The sequence below is a fragment of the Aythya fuligula genome, chromosome Z (assembly GCF_009819795.1).
Source record: "Aythya fuligula isolate bAytFul2 chromosome Z, bAytFul2.pri, whole genome shotgun sequence".
NCBI lineage: Eukaryota > Metazoa > Chordata > Aves > Anseriformes > Anatidae > Aythya > Aythya fuligula.
In genome coordinates this window covers 30,412,574-30,434,923 of record NC_045593.1, presented here as the reverse complement: position 1 = coordinate 30,434,923, position 22,350 = coordinate 30,412,574, and the positions used below count along the sequence as shown (strand labels likewise).

The following is a 22,350-nucleotide window of genomic DNA, read 5'->3' as shown; positions in this document are numbered from 1 at the left end:
TGAAAAATTATATATAAGTCAGTTTATAAAGGCTTACTTTTATGATAACTGTGTAACAAGTAGCTACCACCTAAAATTCATAACTTAATATTTTTAAATGTGGAATAAGTATAAACAAGCCACCAGTTACAAAGAGTAGATTTTTAAAATGTTACTGTTAACTTAAAAAAGTCTATTGCCAGATGGGTGTTGCATTCCTAAGGTGCAATTTACAACAGCTTTTGTTTATATTGAACTATGTTGCTTTATCATAAAAGAACTGTTTGGAGATTTTTTTTTTTTCTCAAAACTACAATTACTGAGGAAAGGATGAGTGTATGATTATACATTTATGTAGGTTAAAGATGACTTGTTCTATGGGAAAGGATCATAGCTAAGTAGAAAAAAGGCTTAACATCATAAAGGAAAAAAGGATTAGCTTCATGAACTATGTGCTAGATAAATATATTCAATTACATATACAGGAGAAGAAAATTACGCTATCTTAACGGTAATTAAAACAAACGCTAATCCAACACCATCATCAACAGAACAATACATCATTTAAATTCCCAGATTGAAGCAACACAAAAATCCAGTATATCACAGAAATATAAATCTGAATTTCTAGGTGCAAGTGTCATTAAATACATTATTTGGGCCCTGATCCACTAGGCCTCAGCCACAGAGTCAGGCACCATAAAATGAAAATACTTCAGTTTTCAAGTAGCAAAGATTGCACAGAGGTAAGAACTAAGTGTTCAGTGAAGTTCTAGAAATTCATGTTTCATTGAAGAAAATAACCATGACCTCACTAGAAACATTGTCATGCTTATAAGATAGCTCACTACTTCTGTCAGCAATATGGAAGAGAATAATCTTTGTGTTCTAGCATTCACTTATATAAATCTTTCACACCTTTAATCTCTAGTGCAAGCCTTCTCTAATTACCAAGATTTTTTTCTGAAATACTCTAATATTAATGATCTGCTGAATTCAAACCTTCACCTAAAACGGCAGATACTTTTATCTTGGTCATTTGGTATTGCTTTTCTCTGACACTCAATGTAAATATTGCTATCATCTCCCCAATCTTAGCAGGGCTAACTGAAAAGGTGACCAATTTGAAAATACTCAGACATGCTTGTGTCTAGCTCTCCTTCATAAAGCTTGTATCTTTATAAACATATATGCCAATTCAAAAAACCTCACGATTCCTTGTTATTACATATTTATGTTTAACCCCCCCCCCCCACACACACACACACAAGGGAACATTCTTGAATCCTATCTAAGAACGGGAAATCAAGTATCAACAACGTGCAGTAAAAAATTCAGAGTAAATACTGGAACAGACTACCCTATTTTCCTCTTTTCTTTTTTGCACTAATGTCAAAGCTTCCAGGAGACAACAGTATTTTGAGATTTTTCACCTGCAATCCATTTCTGTCACCACTTCAATTTAATCATCTTTAAGTTCAAACTTTGTCTTTTATGTCAAAGCACACATGAAATAGGTGAAAGTAAAATATCCCTGAAACATCATTTTCTTCACTGAAAAATAGAAAACATGTTTTCTTGGCCTTTGTCCTATACGTCTAAATAAAATGGTTCTAAGAAATTCAAGAGAGCTTCTCATTGAAACAGATGGTCACCACTCACAGGTGGTGTGAAAGAGCTCACCATTAACAAAATTGCTTTTGCTTTGATTTCTTAACAGACAAGACTCCAATTGGACACACTTTTCTCCCTTCTTTGTTCCATCCACAGATCACTGCTTTAGTGCAGCAGGAAGACTAAACATTGCAAAAAAAAAAAAAATGCATTAACTTCCACAACTGTCAGAACCAAGGGCCATGTTTTAAATATTTCCACACAGACAGAAATTAGAGAGTAAAAATACTGGGATACATTAATCTACCTGTTTGCACAACATAACCAAGTATCACTTTCTGGAGTAACACAAAACAAATTTGTTATCATACTGTAATTTAAGAAGAACTTCTGTGTTTATGTAAAGAATTTCAACATTCCTGTGGCAGCAAAGAAGATTTAATATACCCACAGTGGGACATTTGTAGGTACATTATTCATAGTACCCACAGAGGTATTTGTGTATTGCACAAAGTCCACACATATCTATCTGAACGTTTATGTCCAACATGTAATTAGAACTCAGTGAAAGTCAAAAATGGCCTGTCCATCTATTTATACACATAGAAAAAATGTTTACCAAAATCTTCATGGTATATGAACATCTTAATTGGGAGATCAAAGCTGCTAACTATAAAACATCTGATTCTGGAACTGAGGAACAATGAAATTGATCCAATATTTATATTTCTAATCTTGATAATATTACAAATCTGAATTTTTAAAGGAGTAGATTACTTATGTTACTCAAACAACAATCACCATTATCTACAATACAATGCAATGTGTTTATATGCAATTCTCTATTTCTCTCTGTACCTTCAAATGCACCTAAACATTTAGGTGAACATTTATTTTAGCTGCCACACTGGCCTGTACTAATTCATATAGTTCTTTTAACTTCAACCAGGAAAAATGTAATTAATGCAGCATTCACAGCTCAATTCAGAATATCACTGTTTTTCTTCTCACAGACAATTTCACTTATGGGGTCCACTAATTTTTCTAAATTTAAACTCTCCTCTTGAAAATAATGCCCCCCTCCCTTTCAGTTTATGTCTTTTTGGTTTTGTGGGTTTCTAGGGAAACCTCCAGGGCCACTATCTGAAGCCATACCATTTCAAACATACACCTCCGAGGATTCAAAATCAGAGCACTCTCACTACAGATGACTCCCCTGACTGTTAATTACCTTTTATCACTTGAGAAAGCTCCGTATGAAACATAAGAGTGATGAAACCCTTTAAATGAGAACATCACAAGTCACCCACTTGCTGTCGGTATCCACAGGTGGTCAGACAAAGCAGGCACACAAACTGTGGTAGAACATAACGTATCTGCAATAGAAACATACTTAACATTAAAAAAAGGTTAATGGCTGTGAGCAATACATAATACGTCATTACTTCAGAATTCACACCAGTGTTATGTTTCAGACAGTGATCCACTCCTATCTCGTTTGCCTGAATTCTTACTGTCTTCTTCACCAATATCTTTTCAAAAACAGATTTTTGGTTCTGATAGACCTTGCTCCTCAGTCCCCTCAGTCCCGTCGAGAACTTCCGATACAACATGGACACTTGACTTAAAATACAATTCTTTTTTTTGTTGTTGTTGTTGTTGTTGCAATCATGTTTTTTCCCTTTCTGTAAATACAGCATCAGTTGAAGAAAACTGATAACAACATTACATAAGGAAGAGAAATGAAAAGTAAGAAGAAAATGACATGGCATGTTTACATCAGGTAGTAATACTCCCTTTAGTGAAAACAATTCTAGCTAAAAACTGACAACAGCCTCTCCTTTAAATGCATGTGGAAGCTAACACCAAGTGTCTTGAAGAAGGGAGGACATGGGCACATCTGCTGCTGCTCTCTGCATATTTCCGTGGTCATAAGACCTACATAAGATCCTACAAACATAGAAAAGGGCCAGATAGAGAAGCAAGAACAGATTTAAAAACTGAATGGGGGGCAAAGGAGGCAGACGGATGACAATGGAAGTTCAAAGGGGATAGAATTCAGAAATGCAGAATATGAAAACTCTTCCAGTTTTAGATTTGGTGACTTCAGACAGAAGTTTCCTGGACAGGAGCAAAGAGAAGGAAATGAACATCATTTCCTCAGCACCATTTGCTATGCCTCCCGAGTATCATCAACACCCTGAGAAATGGAACCATCTCAGCGAGCAGTAAACTCATCTTCTGTCTCCACCGAAGTCAGACTGTTCTGGAAATGGTTACTGTTTCTCTCCTTGCAGTACAGGCTTTAGACATAAGCAGTTATGCCTTGTCTGGGCAGATGCACATTTTGTATGTACCTCCAGGGATGCTCCTTCAAATGCTGTCTAGTCAGCCAATTAAGATCTGATCCAAAGTCCAGTAGAGTCAATGTGAGTTTTCCAGAGGAAGCTGTCTGGGGACTGGGCACAGTCTTTCACTAACCTTTTGAGCATGTGTTTCTTGCATGCTGATCTGACAGCCCCAGCTTCCAATGAAGCACAGGACCACTACCTGCTCAAGCAGGCTTCAGACCTAGGGGTATTCTAAACTGCTTCTGTTTTAAAAGTACTGCTCCATGTTCATAACTGCTCTGCGTCCATCTCTCCCAGCCTGGCTTTTGACTCTGAGCAACACCACATCAAGATTTACCTGACTGTAGTTAACTGTGAACTTTTCCCACAAACTTCGGATCAGTTGCACAATGTGATTAACTATGAGAGAGCTGCCAATTGAGGTGATGGAACAAACCAGGTTGAGCTGAAAACTCAAGCCACTTCCACTCTCTAGCCAGCATTGCCCAGTAGAACAAGGGTTGCAGCATTTGAGCAAGCTTGGTAACACTGCCGCTTGCATTTCAAATGCTACAATTGAATAAAGGAGCCTAATATCAAGTCTCTCCTACTTCATATGACAAACAGAAAAATCACTGCTTGCTTGTGAAAGAACAACTCACAGCTCTGGACAAAAAGCACTGAAATTTAGGGAGTCAAAGCTGAACAAGCTCATGGTGGCTTATCGTAACATCTCGAACTCTTGCTCAGATGAATGAGAGTCAATCCCTTCTTCCCCACATGCCTGCAGACATACCTATTTACAAGATCTGCATCAAGGCCTCATAAAACTACCCAGTTTACACACTTTCTGCCTCAGTAACTCTTGTCTGACACAACTTGTTCTTTTAGCAGCAGAATTGCAAAGGATGTTGCCTACATTCCTGGTCGCGCCAACCTGAGAGTGCACCATCTCACCAGCAATCTACCTCTCTCATTTCCTCTTTTCTTCCAGTTTGTTTAAGTTTATACCAGTCCACATTTATGGCAGCTGCAAGGACTTAAATGCCCTAATGCAGAACAAATTTCAGAATCTAATGAAACTATCAAAACACATTCGTCCATCATCTTCCAGTTGTCAGTACTTGCCAAGAATACAGTAAAGAATTTAATATGCAGTAGAAACCTTACAGCCTGAGAGGTCACTTCTCAGCAGGCTTTCAGAACTCCCATGAACGCAATTAGTGTTTATTGTACCTGTGCCACTGTGCACCTTGAATACTCAATTTACAAGCAACTAAGGAGACAGATTATAATAGCATTTTCTATTATACTACATTTCTAAGGCCTTCAAGACATAGGTTGCCTCCCAACAACTCAAGATGTTTATTGCTAGTAGAGCAGGACATCCTGTGCAAACTTTAAAATACAAAAAAAACAAACAAACAAACAAACAAAAAAAAACCAACACACTTTCCACCTGCTTATACACACATCCTTCTTTCAAGAAATTTGAAAGAACTCTATAAACATTAGTCACTAATGCCCTCCCAAGTAATGGTAAGAGTCACAAAAAAAATGTAACAGATCTCCCATTAGTATATACCAATACATACTAATACTATTAGTATATACTAATATATATTAATGGGAGAACATCATTAGTAAGTTCTAATCAGTATTGCGGATCTTATTACAAGATATAAAATAAATTCTACCTTTGAAAATAAGATTGGAGTAAGACAAAAAGTCGGTTTCCAAAATCTGATTGCTTTGTTCGGCTTGTTTGGTTTACACATAAAAATTATACTTAATATTTATATTCAGAGTATCTTTACAGTTGAGTTTGAACATAAAAACAAATGGTGCACACAAGTAGACCTTCTCATGGCATGTGTCCAGCGTGGCCTGTTACACTATGAAAATTTTAACATCTTAAAAACAATAACAGCAGTATTCATCTTGTGCATACAACACACAGTATGCAGCAGTCCTTGCACGTCTGGTGTGATTTGCTTTCTTGAAGGTTTTTTGGGGAGTGTTGTAGGCAGACAGTGGTCAGAAAAGTATACTAAATTCAAGGACCATTGTTTAACTGGTATTGAAATGTATCTTCAAACTGTCACTATGTGCACAAGTACCATTAGTCCTTAAAGGCCTGACAAAAGATTCTTAAGTTTTTCTTCTGTCAGAACATGGTCATACATCAGCTAGTATTTCACAAAAAAATCACAGCAACAGATTCCTATCTTTCCACTACATGTGTTCATGGAAAAAAAAAAAGTTAAAAAAAATCTTCTCACTAACTTTATCAAACTCACAGTATTCAGCAATACCTTCAAAAATACTTCAGCAACCTAGAAAATCTGAGAACTTCTACCATTGCTTAGACAACAAATGCTATGTTTCCATAGAAAATTAATTACTGCTTTAATTGTATAATATTCTGGAGTAAGAAAACTCTGCTTTCCTTTCCCAGGAATGGTGTTGCAACTTTTAAAATAGCTCTTACAAAAATATAAAATGTCACCTTAAAACATATTTAACAACATTCTGTAGGGAAAGACCGTCTTCAGTTATCATCGCCTTTTTCTCATATGCTTTACTTATTTGGGGGATCTAAAGCCACTACAAGGTAAAGCCACTACCACAAAGAAAACAACTGCTCATAGAAGAAATCACTGCAAAAAGTTAAGCAATTCCAAAGGATTTTTTCCTGTTTCATCAGCTGTATGTTAATATCACACAAATATTTTTGATACATCAGAATCTGAATGCGTTTGGTAACAAGCAGATACAGAGGGAAGATGACATCTCTAACATACCAATAACAAAACATATGCTATAAAACCCAGCGAAGCAAAGATAACATTTGCTTACAGTTTTCATTTGGCAAACCACTGCCTGTATCAGCAATTCAGCAAGAGTCCATGAACTTTTGCACAAGGAAAGAATAATGATCCTGGCCTGATCTGCCTCTACGACACAGGGACTAGCCAGACAGAAGCTGCTAGCATGATGATTTTAATCTTTTTCTTCTGATTAGAAATAAAACCTGGGATTTTTAAGTTCTTCACAACATAATGAAGCCCTTGCTCTAGGTTTTCATATAAATAAAACCTACCTACAGGTGCTGTATGAATAGCAGAATGAAAAACACATCCCAGAAGCCTGGGCATCACAGTAACCTGCCAAGGAGGTGGGTTGCCAGAAAAGTGATCAAATCAAAGGCAACAGCTCTGCTTAGGTTCCATCAGAACCCTGGCAAAAGTTGGTCTGTATCTGCAAAACATTTCAGTTTCACCATGCTGATAAATTTCAGCAAAAGACTATTTCATCAGAAAATTTCCAAGCAATTCAAATGGTTGCCCAACTGTTTTGGCAAAGATTGTCTCCTGAGACAGTGGCATCTGAGGATCTTTAGTCCATTCAGAGTCACCATTATCTGCACAGCTTTACATGCAAAGCAGATGTGGGAGCAGTAACCACAATAGGTCAGACAGACCTTTCACATGAGGTATGTGAAAAATGTCATCAATTTCACATGATTCCCTTACACATCTCTCTCAAATTCTTATAAAGTGATGCAATAAGAGCTGACAACAGCATGAACTAGGACAGAATAGAGCAGGTCAGTCTGTACGTATGTGCTTGCAACTGAAGTGGAGGAAAAAAAGATTTCCAGAACGCCCTCATTGTGTGATGGTTTTTTTTTCTTGCAAACATAGCCTACCAGACCTGGAGACTGAAGTGGTATTTCCACAACTATGCCACATTGTGCAAGACTTTATGTTCCATGAGCTATACTGAAAACTGAACTCTATTTAATAGATCATGAATATAAGGGTTAATTAGGAGAGTACAGAGCTTCCTTAATAGATTCTTCAATTTATTTCCAAAAGATATATATAAGAAAGGAATTGCCAATGTTCCTGTGTACCTGGAACAACTTAACTCAAGGTAGAAAGTATTTTTGAAGGTTGCTAGTTGGTAGTCTCATTCTGCCTGGTGGCTTTTGGTTACAAAGTGTTGAACCACTTTCCTACATCAAACAGTCAAAGTACCAGCTTCTGCGTAAAAACACATACTAATGAATTACCAAGAAATTAGGAAGTAATAAAGGTAAAAAAAAAAAAACAAAAAACAAAAAACATTTCAAAGTGGGAAAAAAATACTCTGACTCACCACTGAAACAGAAAGAAGTATTTTTCTATTAAAAGGCGTTATTGTCAAAAACACTGTTTAGGGGGAAAAACCCATCAACCAGCTCTGGAGCACACAGATGACAGTTATAGCTATATTCACAGGTTAAAATAAACACTGAAAGTGCAAACAAAAGCAAAAAGTACAACAACAGCAGCAGCAAAGTCATCTGTCAAACTGCGTGGATTTCTCAAACACTGCAGGGTTCCTGGTATGGCCACACCAGGCAGTGAGGAGGCGATGCTGGAAGACACTTTTGAAGAAGGCAAGTTAACCTTCTCCAAAATGCAACTGCCAGCATCACAACTGAAGAAGAATTTTGTCAAAACACGAACTAACAGTTGTTGCTACAGCACCACGCTGCCAAAGAATAGCATCAACAGTTACAGAACAGATGCCAGTTCAGCAGATGCTGTCAAGAACCAAGAAAGCAGCACTATGCTATCAGAAGCCATGCACATTTCATGCTGCAGTCAGACAACACTGGCCATACCACGAAGGAAAAGGTCTCAAAACTGTCACTCTTCTCTCAGCCTCCAAACACCCGTCCCTGTCCTGTGGCAGGCAGGGATTTCTCAGGTAAGGAAATGCCTGCTCTCAACAGCTTAACCACGGAAGAAACAAAACAGCCAAGACCCACCACTTGCTGTAGTTTGGTATTTCTGAAGAGCGACAGAAACTAGATGATATTCTTTAACTCCTCCTGCTACGGGAGTGCTCTGGAGCTCCAGGTTTACAAAAAAAGGTATCTTCTAGGCATAGCACAGCACAACAGCTTCATCAATCAGAGTTATATCCTGACAGAAAGCACAACGTCCTCTTCCTTCACTGAAGATAAAGTGTTTCTCATGACAAACATTTCTGTGAGGAAAACTAGTCATTAACTCTTTCCAGATACCATTGATGACGATCAGGATAAATTGCCCAGCTTGCGGTTCAGAAGGCTTTTCCCAAGACCTGGATTTTAAAAAGTTGAAGTCTTTGGGCCTTTCCTTCTGAATTCTGTCATCTCCCTTTTCTTGTCTTCTTATCTCACTTCCCCAGTTTGGCAACTTCCCTCCTCAGAGGTTAGTAAAACTACTGCTTCTGAAGTAACTGTCATATGTGTTTACATGGTGTGCAGAAATTCATGAGGGTTGAGGAGCTAGAACTTCTTCCTGTGAAGGAGGAGCAGAAGACTATGCGGGGTGGTGGGTAGAAGCACTGCTAGACTCTTACAGTCAAGTAGGAAGCATGCAGAAAAAGGATGAAACAAAAAGTAAAGATGTAAAGTGTCAAAACAAAGCTTAAAGACCTTCCTTCTCTCCCATGAGTTAAGCCACTTAATTTTCTTTAGCTGTTTATTCTCTTCCAACAAATCTAGTACTGTTAAAAAAAATGGGGAAAAATGAATAAAGTACAGAAAGATCTTGATTCTGGCCAAGCATCAGAATAGTCTAAGAAAAAGTGTTAATCAGACCTCAAAGATGGATTACAGAGGTTTGCAGTCACCTTAAGCGTAGTGAGAAGCTGTATCACAGAACTGTATCGCTATGCCTCTGTTATACTGTCCGAGATGAATTGCTGGCTCCAGGTTCAACGACCAGGGTATCATAACTGAGACTACTCCTCTGGCACACTTCTGAACCTCTACCTCTAGACACTAGAAGTATACTTTTACACTTTACCATATGGGGTAAAGTATCATGGAGAATATCAACACAATCCCAGCCACCTTTTCTGCCTACAAAAAGAGAAAATGAGATCAAACACATTCTTCACAAAATTGTGTTTACAAAACATTCCCTCCTGCTGCTCCCATGTCTGTGTGTTCTACGGTTTCTTTCTTCTTCCCGTTTTCGTAACTGGACAAAAGCAGAGGGAAAAGTGGTCTTGGACAAGAACATTGCATAATATGCTGCTGCCTGATAAACATGCCTGACCTTGTCTTCTCTAATATTTTTCAGTGAAAAATGGGGGGAGGGAAAGACTAGTAAATCTGAGATGGCATTGTCAAAAATATGAAAACATCTGGGTGAATGAAGTTACCCCTTACTTTTACAACAGCTGAAGAGAACCTGAAAACATGTGCTTCACCAAATTAGCCCTTTGCAGGAATAACTGTCAGAATGTAAACAGGATAACATTTAAGTCAGAGTGAATCAGCAATCTCCACAGAACAGCCAAGAGCAATAGATTCGCACCTTCATCTTCAGCCTACCCTGCTTTTTCAGCTTCCTTTAATTGCCTCAGTTAAGAAATCATACATGAATAGACCAGACCTGTTGCAAATTTCACGCATGAATTCCCTCCTAAGTGTTTTTTTAAGGACTTTTAAAAAGTCCTTAAAATTTTTAGACAAAATAAAATGATTTACAATGACATACCAGCTAAACTAACTAGAAACACTGTTTTTATTTACAAGTGTTTAATTTTGCATTGTATGAATTTAGATTTTCTACAAAGTAAATTCAATCTAGATAAGTTGCTGTACATTCAGATTTAAGATTTCTTTGGTATTGCAATGCCAAGTGAAAACCTAGTGAAGACTAACAATTAGCACTGAACCACCTAATTAGAAACCTGCCCACAAAAACAAACAAACGAAAAACACAGAACACTTTCCTCCTTGTCCCCCAACTTAGACCCTCAACAGATGCAATATGGCTAAAAATGTGCACTGTGCACAAAGCAGATCACATATTCAAGTCCTTATGGAATCAGGGCTTGGTTACCTAAGGAGACACAATTAAAGACAAAGACCCTCTAAGACATCCAGGCTGCAATCTTGTGAGACAATGACAAAGGAACGGCTGAAAAAAAAGTGATCTCTGTAAATGGAAGTTTAATACTAATACTCCAAAACCCAAATCCATGTAAACGGATTCGAAAGCCTAAGAAATAGTGATTTAGAGTTCAATTACCACATCTATAAGAAAATAACAGAAAATGCTATATATAAGCATTATAATATGTTAAAAAAAAGAATATGTTCTTTTTTTTAAAAAAAAAACATATTTTAATGGTTTATGTTGTTGAACAGTTTATGATAGCAATGTTGACATTTTATCTTTATAATTCAGGAAAATGTACTGGCATGATAGTTTACTTAATGCTTCTTTAATCACCAATGGTCTGAGACCTCTCCACTTGTTCCCTATCTGAAATACCAGCCAGCTTCTGCAAAGATACAGCACTACATGCTTTGCCAAGATCACGTTATCTCTACAAACACAGATTGTCAGAAAAAAAATGGAAGCAAAAAAAAAAAAACACAGCAGGACTCTGAAAGTAAATAAAGGTTCGTCGTAAAATACACCATTAGTGTAGACTGCAAAACTCTGATGAAAACGATCAACTTGTTTAAAATGAAGGGCAAAAATAGAAGTCTAATTAAGGCAACCATATTTTCCCATTGCAACATTTAAAATACCCTGTGTTCTCTTGTAAATTAAAAAAACATCTGACTTTTCCTTTTGCACTGGAGAAGAAACAAATGCTCATCATATGCATCTAGTATTTACAGAGCTGTTTTGAATAAGATTATTCCAATTTGTTTGCTTTAAGTAAAAAGAAATTATTTGGAAATAAGATACATTTATAAAGAGCTTGCTATATCCACCTTGCATATTTTCCCAATTTCTAAGGTGATTGACGCTTTTTTCCATGATTCTTGATGTTAAATTCTGATAAAAACATTAAGAAACATTAAGGAAATTGCACAAAGCATGAGCATGAGAACTCTGCCCCAATAATTCAAAAAGCTCCATCAGGCTACCTGAAATAAATTCAAGAAAAAAAAAACATAATGGAAAAGCAAGTAATGAGTCAAATAGAAAATACAGTGGCTGAAGATTAAAGCCTTATGAATGCCTATCTGAAATACAATTTTTTGTTCTCTCAGAAATAAGAATATCAAAATACTGGAACAAACAGTCAAGAAACCAGTAGGTTCTGTAGTTCTTGATTTTAAAATATCTCAAATAGATACACTGTTACAAAATAGGCTTCAGATAAACTCAAAGTACTGGGCTGCACTCAGAAGGAAATCCAAAATGTAACTGGTCTATGATACACAGAAGATCAGATAAGAAGATAGGGTGCTCTTTTCTGGATTTCAAAATGTGTCACTAGAGATTGTGATACTATCAGTTCCTTTACAAGAAGACATCGTAAAATAAAGATGAAATATTTATAGCATGACTGTATTTTTAAACTGATAAATTGTTTAATTGTTTATACCAAATTACATTTTAAAATTTCCACTGAACTTCTAAGAATTCAGCTATTCTTAAAAGTCTCTCTGATGACAGAAAATCAGAAAAAAATAATCAAGTCTCTCATTATATAAGCCAAATTCCAGCAAAGGCTTTGCCTCTGAGCCATTAACTTTGCGGCTTCCACCTACCTTTCAATTTCAGACGAGTTCCCACTACTCTAATGAAAATTGTGTGGATGTAACCACTCTGCAATGCCTTCCAAGACACATCAGTTCTTCCTGATAAATTCCACTCCCAGTTAGAAATCATGTTGCTTTATCCTTGCCTGAAGCTGTTATTTTCCCACCAACTGCCACTCTACAGTGGATGGAATATCCAGATCTACCTAATGTGATCTGCTCAAATGTTAGGGTACTATATTCTCTAGATAACAGAATGAGGAGGACTTTTTCCTAGATCAGTCTCAAAATCATGAACCACTTCAGTTTTCTATAGAACTTTTCAGCATAATATACAACACTTTTTTGCAGCTTTAACTCAGTTCTGACAAGCTACAATTGCAGATTTTGCTGCAAGGGTTACGAAGGAGCTGCTACAAATGAGTAGACCTTCATGGACTTCAAGAACCACATCCCAAGGCAAAACAGAAGACTAAGTATTAATACATAGCTATTGAAGAGATTACAACAAGCTATGGCCATGATGCAATGATAAACTCAGCTAGCCCTCCCGAAAATGCCTGTCAAAGGCACTGAAGCCTTTTTGATTTATTTCGTTGAGTACACTTACTTTTAGTTAGATTTAATTAGAAACTGGATTCTAAATCTAAAAACCAAGACCATACATTACAGCCAAGGTTTTTTTGTTGTTGTTGTTTTGTTTTTGTTTGTTTGCTTGTTTTAAACTTGGAAACTGAACAGAGTAAGACACATCCCCAGATGAACTAGTCATTAAGACATTTTTGTGTACATGTTTGCAGATATAAGGCAAATTGCTGACACCCCCTGAAGTCAACTGGGAGTTTTACAAATGACCACAGTATCTAATCTTTATGAATATTTTGGGCTCCTGAAGATCTACCATACATATGCAACAAACCAAGAATAGCTATAAATACTGTTAGAATGTGTATATTTATAATATATTTACATTAGTATAAACACTAATAGTAATTAGATTTTGTCAGCAAGCTCAGTCCATCTGATATCCTAAGCAAGAATTAAAATCATCTGAATGGACCACTTCTGACAAGGCATTTCAGTTGCTATAAATGGATATCCTGATACCCCTTCCTACCCTAAGTGTTTGCCACATCTGGTCACCTACCAGTAAATGATTTTTTAAATAGATTTTTTCATTTCTTAATTGGCACATAGCAAGGACTTTGACCGCCAGTACATGCAAGAAACATTCCACCCACACCTAGTTCCAAACCAAACATCAAGATATCCATCTGCCAATTCATCAAATAATAACTGAATTGAGTTTCATTTTGTTAAAGCAAATAAGAAGGTCACAGAGGAATTACATCCTTCTGCCCGGTACACAGACAAATGAAAAATGTACCAAAAAAAAGCACAAATCAGGAGAAGCCAGACTATGCCTTATTTTTTAAGGTCAGTGATAGCACGTATTTGGTATCAAATTTAAAAACAAAACATCACAATACAGCACTATTGTAATGAGAGAACACAATTCTGTCACCAACGGCCTCAGCTCCATCAGATTGCCTAGAATACTGTTAAAGATTACCTCCAATTTGCACAAGTGTGTAATGATGTATAGTTATTTTCATACTTCTAGTCTGCATTGCACTTCAGTACCAGTGTACTGAAAGCAGAAATATAAGGAGTCTGAATTATTTATCTAATTTCACACTGTGAGACACTGGTAGTAAATCAGATATAAAGACAACTCTTTGTCTCACAATATAGACAATAAAATGAATTTCTATTGTAAAGAAAAAACTACCTCATAATTCCGTTCAAGGAAGATGAATAGTTGAAAAATTAAGTAACACCACAAAGGAAGTGCTGTTGAAATCTCCAAACTGTTTAAACATTGCTAGAGAAAATCCATTTTAAAATTCAGCTCTTACCATAAGTCTCTCCATACACAAGGTCTCAGTTTCATTTTTCAGTCTTAGTATATAGAAGAAACCTCAGTCAGGGGAAAGAAAAATAATCCTTCCTGAATGCACAAAGTTCAACAGAAAGGGCATGTGTAAGAAAAAAAATGAGCTAAACTGTACCAAAGAAAAAGCATTAAGAGGGAAAGACGTAGATAGACGTTTAATATCTCAAAGCAAGGAATATAACAAGATAAATCTTGAAAACAGTTTGCAGAATCTTGTTCTCTATTACTCTTCAGAGTTCAGTAAAAAGAGAATTATGTAAGAAAAGCGACACTACTGTGAATATCTCTACCAAGGGGCTGCGGGTGTATTGTTCATTACGTAACAGATGACCAAAACATTCTTCACGCCTTCAGCAGGAACAGGATTCTTAGTGTTTCTGTGGTACTGATTCAGCCTAAACGCCCTAACTATGTAGGCTTAACTCTGCATTAAATAGCATTAAATTAAGCAAGGTCACAGAATTGGGCTCTTGTTATTTTTCCATTCCCATTCAGGACTGATGGGTTCTAAATGAAGTGAAAGTTTATCTCCTTTACCAGATGCTGTATCTGCTTCCCTCAAACTGTTCATAGACAGTATCACCACTTAACACTTGACCTCATCAACCTACTGGCATAAGCAGCATACGTCACCATGACCACATGTAAGGGCAGTACACAGTGGGACAGATCATGACAGTCACTTCAGACAGACAGTCAGAACTCAGTAGGGGGGTATATCAGTTTCTTTTTGAGAAAAGGAGTTAAGGTAGTTTGAAGACTCTCATAAACCATAAGGTTTGCTAGTGACCACTCTAGAAGCAAAGTAACAAAACAAGTGTCAGTGCACAATAGTCCTCTTCCACGCTTTGTTTTATCAGCCACATGCTTTTGTTGACAGCAAGACACTGTAATGTAAGGACTCATCCTCTGGCAGATGCTTCCATCTCACCTGATGCAGAATCTTTCTAAAGCCAAATTATCCATCTCTCAGAATATCTCCTGTTAGCTATGCATGCACAGCAGCTGAGTCACACACAAAGACCTCAGCAGGCATTGTGTCTGCTCACTGCCAGAAAGAAGAAAAAGAATGAGCAACAACAAGCAAATCCCTGGGCAAAAAGGAGAGATGAGAGCAAAGAGGATGGGATGACATGTAACAGAAACCAGCTATTACAGCAAAATGCAAAATCTTCCCCAGATAAAGACAGAGAATGCCTATCTCTAAGCAAAGATCAGCATGCCAAGTCTGAGCCCATAGGTCTCAGAAGACAGTGTTTTTTCTGCTCCCCCCATCCTTCCTCCTCTCCCCAAGCTTTCCCAGCAGAGAACGCATTCTCTTTGCTCTCTTACCTTCCCATCTACAACTGCATAGAACCAGGTTCATACTTCTAACTGAAATCAATTTAAAACTAAGTAAGTGACAGTGTATTACTAATTAAGTGACAAGCATAACCTCAGTACATGCAAAATGAAACAGATGATAGTGCATACACAGATGCAAAAAGCAGCCTGCTTGACCCCAGAAAGCACAAGAAAATACACAGTAGCTACTTAGCATGACCAGAAGTCTAGACTCAATTCAATTCCTGGAAAATTTCAGAAAAGAGGAAGGAAATGAAGGCATCCTGCCACAATCAGCTTCTGCGAAAGCATTTGTTTTGTTAATGAAAACTTGGGAAGAAGTTTAAACTACTGCTGAGAAGAAGATAATTTCTCACAGTGATTACTTGCAGTGACAGATGCCAGATGGCTGAGATATTCCATGACGGGAAAGGAAGTAAAGGCAAGAGCCTCAGTTCAAGTGGAAGGTAGAGACAGCACACTAAATTGGTGGTACAGAAATCAAGAAAGCTTGCACAAGGCGGTTGTCTGTCCCACTTTATCTCCAGCACCTCTACATTCCTGCCTTACACGAAAGCTTTTTCCTTCCCCTCCCTTCTCCAGCAGAGAAAGATTTGATCACATTGCAGAGCCTCAGTGGTTGGTGGTAAGGATCTTTACGGTGATTAGGATCTTTAAGCCAAGGATGGATTTCAGTCATCTACATTTACCCTCTCTAAACATGGGTAATAGTTGTGAGACATCTCCATAGCCACTAATGCCAAGTATAAAACTGCACATCCCCCTCCTGTAGCTGACATTTGCAGCCTGTTTTTCTTCTGATGGCAAAACAAATGAAACCTATGAAATCATATTTTAAACTGACAGAAAATGAGAAGCAGTAGAAAAGATATTTTTGAGAAACTCAGACTATCAGGGGTAATTCACAGGAGAAGGCTTAAAGGAATCTTCCAGTAGAACACTAGTGCAAGACTAAGCTAATGCAGATCTACAAATTAACTTATGGGATCATAGAACAGCTTGGGTTGGAAGGGACCTCAAAGACCACCCAGTTCCAACCGCCCTGACATGGACAGGGGCACCACCCACTAGATCAGGTTGCTCAGGGCCTCATCTAACCTGTCCTTGAACACCTCCAGGGATGGGGCATCCACAGCCTCTCTGGGCAGCCCGTGCCAGTGCCTCACCACCCTCTGAGTGAAAAATTTACTCATAACTTCTGAACCTTCTCACTGTTTTGTGCTGTGTGTAAAAAATAACAGTGAAGTTGACTGTTGCTCATCAACAAACTTGAGATAGTGGCACATGGATGTGTATTCCCAATGAGAGAACAAAGAATATTTAGAATATCAGCTGTTGACAAATGTATGTCTGTCACAGAGCCCACTGGTCTTACAGAAAGAAATCAGCAACACACTCCTCCAGAAGAGCAAATACTAAAGTCTGTGGTTCCAGCAACATCATGATCTACTACTCTCAAGCAGAATGCACTGATGGGGAGGTAGCAGTATTTTTTTCATTCCACATGGGATGCACAATGATCCAAACTTGAAATGTTACTATGCATCTGCCTGTCCCTCAAACACCTACAGAGCAGAACAGAACTGAAGAAATGGTGCTGCAGAGACCAGCAGCTCTCATGTGGGAATTTCAGAGGTGGACAGCGAACTCTTCAAATTTTTCCTGGACAGCCTACACAAATATCTGCTCAGAAGGAACAGTTTTGCATCTTCTTGGACAAGGAATAACCTGCCTTTCCCCAGAGCTTTTACAATGTGCAGCCTGACACAAACGACTTTCAGCAAGGTGTGCCAACTATTTACATAAATCTTTGAAAAGGGGTGTAAAATGCATCAGTGCTTGCTAGCTGGTTTATTCTCCAGCCAAGCAGACACACAGCCAGCACTAAGAGTTCCAATGGGGTACTCACTGGTGGTGTTCTTCATGGCCAGCTTTCAGAGCAGCTCCCCACTCCCTCCTCTCTTGCCCCTGGGCTTCCACTCCCACCCCACCCTTGTTTTTGTAACACAAGTCTGGAGGCTTTGGTACCACAGGGAAGGCTGAGAGGTCGAAGCACAGGCTGAAGACATTTGGATGTTCAGAAGCACTGCAGGCATGGGCAACACAATTAGCTGATCCCCACCTGCTGATGCTAAATTAATATTGGTCTTTCTACAGCCTGAGTCCTCAGCCATGCGGTTCATTTAGGTTTGAGAGAGGCTGCATGACATCCAACACAGCAAACCCTCCCACACTCAGTGGTGTATGTTTCACCTATTGACTGAAGTGGCTGACAGAGTTAATTAAATGCACTTGTGGTACATCTCCTTCCCTGAGCTGCTTTACCTGTCATTATCATAATGTATGTGATGGATTTATGAGAAAGTAGAGGTAGGTACCTGCTGTTTAAGTAGCTCTTTTTTTGAGCCTTTGGAAAAAAACCTCTGAGACCTGCATTTTACCTCAAGCACTTGAGTACACTGTAACACTAGTGGTTTTTTATTTTTAGTAACAGTAAATAGTTTTTACAAACAGTAGATATCACAGCAGGAGACAGTTCATTACAAATTATTTTGTGGTTATTTAATTTTCTTTCAGTTGACAGTACATGATGCAAATTTCTTACTGCCTAGATTCAGCTATCTAGTGCACAGGAACAGGAATTGGCACAGTGATGCCTGGTAAATTCCTAATTAAGACTTCTTTGGATGTTGCTCACAGCAGTTGGCAGAAGCCCAGTGACCACTGTAATCATACCAAACAAACAAACAAAAAAAAGCTGTTATGGTTTAAGAACTGATGGGCAGCTAAGCTCCACCACGCTGCTCTCTCACTTCCCCTCCTCAGAAGGACATGGTGAGGAAACACGATGAGAAAAAAAACTTGTGGGTTGAGATAAAGGGCAGTTCAATTCGAATTACAGAATCACAGAATGGTTTGTGTCGGGAGGGACCTTAAACATCATCCAATTCCAACCTCCCTGGCATGGGCAGGGACACCTTCCACTAGACCAGCTTGCTCAAAGCTCCGTATTTGGGGCTAATTAAAGGAAGAATAGAAAAAGCCAAGGTCATGCAGGAACAACAGGAAAACAAATATTCTCTACTTTCATCAGCAAGCAATGTTCAGCCACTTCCTGGGAGGTTGGGTTTCAATATACATATCTGTGGCTTGGGAAGACAAACAGTTTCATGAGTCCCTCCTTTTCCTTTTTCCACTCCAACTTTTATTGCTGAGCACGACATCATATGGTATGCAATACCCCTTTGGCCAGCTGTCCTGGCTGCGTCCTCTCCCCATCTCTTGCCCACCCCCAGCATAGTGGCCCTTGAGGGGGCTGGAGATCCAGGCTCAGCGCTGTGCCAGCACTGCTCGGCAAGAGCCAAAACACTGGTGTGAGATCAGGGCTGCTCTGGCTACAAGTCCAGAGCACAGCACTGTATGGGCTGCTGTGGGGAAACTTAACTCCACCTCAGTCAGAGCCAGCACAGCAAGCTTTTGAAAAAAACTCTAATAGACTGTTATTGTGATGGCAAGCAATTCCTTCGTTGAGACTGAAGCTGTTCTATACTAGAACAGAGAGCACAAGAGAAATTAACTAGTGTTGTTGCAAGCCATTTTCAAATATGTGAACTTACAACAAAGATAACAAATGTGGGCCATAGTTGTTGAAAAGACACATAAAAGGCTGTTTTGTTTCCCGTGTTCTGCACTACAGATATTGCCTAACAGCCTGCTTTTCATCCATTTTCAATGAAGTCTCAGGACATGCATATTCCTTGTTTAAAAAGCTAAACTCGTAAATGTTTGCTTCCTCCCATGTAAGCCCCTTCTCTCTTCTTTAATACCTCTTGATCTCTACAGTGCTAGGTGTTGCTTTTAATCTTAAAACGAAGGAGTATGAGCAAATATTTCTAGAAGACCTACACTCCGTGAAAACAATAGCTAACAATGAAAGAAATGCTCAATTCTTCACACTTACTGCTTATGGAACAGTTCTTTAGCCTATCACTTCCACTAGTTTTAGCTATTTGAAGCATTAATTCTTTGTTTTCCTTGTGGACTGCTATATAACCATTCTGACATCTAGAAAACTAACTACAGTATTGAAATATCTTGAGAAAGTGTAGCTACAACAATCAAAGCTCTTTTGCATCTTTATGAAAATACATTTATAGCATTTTTGAAACAGTTTTGACTGTTTCCCCTGTTTACATGCAATGCAGTGAGTCATCTTTGGCTTTCCATAGCATTCTGGTCTTCACACACTTTTTGCTTACTGGCAGACATGAAGGCTGCGTGTTTCAGAATCACCTGTAAGACCAGAAGTAGAGAAGTCTTTCCTCACAGCTTCAATGTTTTCCACATTGTGTGATTTCAAACTAGTTTTGCTTTGCAACTGATCACCAAGCAATTCTGTAACTTGTATTTTTTCTGCACACAAACAATAGGAGAACATGGTTTTCAGGATTAACCCTCTCTCAGTACAATTTTTCCAAACCATTCACTTGCCTGCTTGTTTCAGGAAAGGTAATTATGAACAGACCAAAGGCACAACTAACTCTTCTTCCAACAGTGGCCAAGAATGAATCCCCACAAACATGCACGTGAACAGGACAAGCCTGCAACAGTCCTTTACCAACATAGTTTCACAGGGATTTGACATTCACCAGCTTCTTAAACCCAGAAGAATACAAAATCATCTTTATGATCGTTATAAACAACACCAGAAAAGAGGTAGAACAAATGATTGTTTACGAAGTTATTTATAACTACTTAAATTCTTGTTAACACCACATTCAAGACTTCCTCACATTCCTGTAGGTTCAGGATTAAGCTGTGATTAAGACAGAAGGGTATTTAATCATTTGCAGGAATTGCCTATATACATCCTACTCCCTTCTTTCTTTCCTGACTTTAGAAGAGTCAGCTTTTCTACAGTAAAGGTGTTTTATCTGAGCATTAAGATCATTATTTTCCCCCTATATTTTACTTCACACTTAAACAACCTTGTACATTAAATTTTCCACCAGTATCATCAGTATCATTCCTATGTCACTGCCAAAAGCCTATAGCAGGGTTCTGGTAAGTTTAAAAAAAAAAGCCCACATTCCCACATTTCATTTTCTTATGTCAGTTTTGAGAGAAAAGTGACTGACATGATGAAAATTTCTACTATTATGTTATTATTATATATTTGGTCTGATTTTTGCTGGTGCTGTGCAGAGCCAGGAGTTGGACTCAATGATCCTTGTGGGTCCCTTCAACTCAGGATATTTTGTGAAAGTTATTGAATTTCTCTGCTTACCCCTTTACTTGTCCCCTTTTCAATACATACAACCATCCCACATTAGCCCTCTCACTCTCACCTCACTTCAGCATCTCAAACTTCTGCTTCCACTCAAACTGAGCACCTTAACAGTATTACAGTTTTCTACTAATCGTGATCTTATTTTATTTAGTTTCATATAGTTATAACTTTGTTTCAATTCTAACTTCTAAGGCAGATGATGATGGCCTTTCTGAGGCCACTAATACAAGTTTGAGCACTACTCAGTTTCAAAAATGTACCCATTTTTCTGCTCACAAAAAACAATGGCATGGAAAAATAAGAGCTAACATACTCTTACTGGGATATTTCTAATCTGCAAAGCAGATTCAACTTTTTAATCCATTTCCCTGTTATAAAAGAACTACACATAACACTTCAGTTAAACACATATCTATCTATACAGGTTCAGCAGGCTTTTGCAAGGATTTCTTTAGTTTCCACTATATTCCACTTCAACAAACGTTTTAGAGACTGCTACGCATTCTAACTAAAGCCTCAAAGCATCAATTGGTTATTCAAGCAAACATTTTGTGTAAGAAAATACAGTGTTTCCATACAGGAGCAAAAACAAAAGTTGCAACTATTATGCATGAAGATGCCAAATGCCAATACCATGTAAATTAATAACAAGAAATCATAGTTTGAAAGGGGCCTCTGGTGGTCATTTGGTCCAATACCCCTGCTTAAAGTAGGGTAAAACTGTGCCAGGCTCAAAAACCTGTCTAGTGAAGTTTTTAATATCTTCAAAGACGGATATTTCACAACCACTTTGAACAATTTGTTTCAACATTTGACCAACCTCAAAAAATTTTTTTGAAAAAAAAAAAAATAATACCTCACAAAAATATCTTGTGTCTCTCACCCAGTCATCATATATTTCCAAATACAGTCCATCTTTTTTATACAGTCTCCCATTAGGAAGCTGAAGACTGCAAAGAGATGTTTACTCAGACTTCTCCAAACTGAACACACACAGTTCTCTTGGCCTCATGGGCTCCACTCTGAACATCTTTGGTGGCCCTTTGCTGGACTCATTCCAGTATGTCAATGCCTGCCTAGTACTAAGAAGGTCTGAACTGAAATAGCATAATCAGACAAAACGACTGTCTTTTCAAATTAAAAAGAAAAATTCATTTCAAATCCAACCTTAATGATTCTATGAAATTAAATTAAAAAAAAAAAAGTTCATTTCAAAATAAATATATTTTAATGATACAAATGCCAAGTTAGATGTGCAAGAATAATGCAGGTTACA

The 22,350-nt window shown here is 38.0% G+C and overlaps 1 protein-coding gene across 4 annotated transcripts in view; it reads right to left on the bottom strand.

Moving 5' to 3' along the window:
- JAK2 (Janus kinase 2) overlaps positions 1-22,350 on the bottom strand; it is an 88,500-nt gene that overhangs the window by 46,302 nt on the left and 19,848 nt on the right. The window contains exons 1-2 of one of the 4 annotated variants that reach the window (XM_032205843.1): positions 3,053-3,105; positions 2,825-2,969 (exon numbers count right to left, since the gene is read on the bottom strand). The gene's annotated coding sequence lies outside the window, so the exon portion shown is untranslated. Of the gene's footprint in view, positions 1-1,662; positions 1,691-2,824; positions 2,970-3,052; positions 3,106-22,350 lie in introns of those variants that run through there. The other 3 variants (XM_032205842.1, XM_032205844.1, XM_032205845.1) reach the window with 3 other exon arrangements.